A 1,535-nucleotide genomic window follows, 5' to 3' on the forward strand; every position below is an offset into this window, starting at 1 on the left:
GTATATAGATTTTGAAATCTGTGCTTGGACAAGGAGGCAGTCATCAGAACAGAGCAAGGAAACACTGCATCGTTTAAATTAGGGAAGGGTGTACACTAAGGATATGTCCTATATCCATACCTTTTCAATCTATATGCAGAACAGATTACCCAGGAGGCTGGGCTCTTATGAGAAGGAATGCATCATCAGGATTGGAGGAAGACTCAACAACCTGTGTTATGCAGATGACACAACATTGTTTTCCGAAACTAAGGAAGACCTGAAGAGCTTGCTGCAAAAGTTCAAGGAGAGCATCCTTCAATACATATAAAAAAAACAAAGATTATCATTACTGGCCAATAGACAGCATCATGATATATGGTGAAGAGACTGAGATTGTTAATATCTTCAATTGCTTGGCTCTACAATCAACAATCTTGGTAACAGCATGCAGGAGATTGAAAGATGAATTACGTTGGGAAAATCTGCTGTCAGGGACCTCTTGAGAGTACTGAAGAGCAGCAATGTCATTCTGGAGACTAAGATGGGCCTGATCCAGGCCATGGTCTCTGCAATTACTTGCTATGCATCAGAAATCTTGGCAATGACTAGGGATGATAGAAGGAGAATTGATGCCTTTGAGCTGTGGTGCTAGGAGAACAAACAGGTTTATCCGGGAGAGGGTAAAACCAGGCTGCTCCTTGGAAGCAAGGATTCTGAAGCTCCAGCTAACATACTTTAGGCATGTTGCGAGAATGGACCAGCCCTTGAAGAGGGACATCATGCTTGGGAGAGTGGAAGGACAGGCAAGAGAAGAAGACCCTGGATGAGATTGATTCAGTGACTGGGGTAATAGAGGTAGGTATGTCAGAGAAAATAAGGTTAGTTCAGGATAAAGCAGGTTTCAAAGCTGTTGTACACAGGGTTACTATGAGTCACTAGCAACTTGACAGCACATAACAACAACATGGACCTATAATAACCTACTGGTAAAAAGTTGTGCAGGCAACCCAAAGGTACATGTTCACATCCACTATCTATTCTGTGGGAGAAAGTTAGACATACTCCTTTTGTACATTTAACTGCCTCTGAAAACTCACTGAAGAAGCAGCTTTGGATCGGTTCTAACTTCACAATATATAACAACAACAAAGTGTATGTGAATGTTTTGACTATAAAGAAGACAGAGTAAAATCCAATGCTTTTCAACTGTAGTGTTAGAAAAGAAGATTGAATACGTCATGGACTTAGCAAAGAACAAACAAATCTGTCTTGCAAGAAGTGCATTCAGAAATGCTTCTTAGAAGTGAGATTGTTGAAAGTGTGTTCACTTGATACATTGATAACATTGAATAATCATCTTAAAAGGCAGTCCAGTCCCTGGGTGAGAGCAATCATGCCTGGTAAAACTGAGGGTCGAGGGAAAAAGAAAAAGACCTTCAACAAGATGAGTTGACACCAAAACAGCTATGAGATATCATATCACCCCAGTCAGAATAGCAAAATTTAACAGAACAGTAAACAACAAATGCTGGTGAGGTTGTGAAGAAACTGGA

This window comes from Elephantulus edwardii, unplaced genomic scaffold (genome assembly GCF_000299155.1).
Source record: "Elephantulus edwardii isolate Elephantulus edwardi_28Jun2011 unplaced genomic scaffold, EleEdw1.0 scaffold00431, whole genome shotgun sequence".
Taxonomy (NCBI): Eukaryota; Metazoa; Chordata; class Mammalia; order Macroscelidea; family Macroscelididae; genus Elephantulus; species Elephantulus edwardii.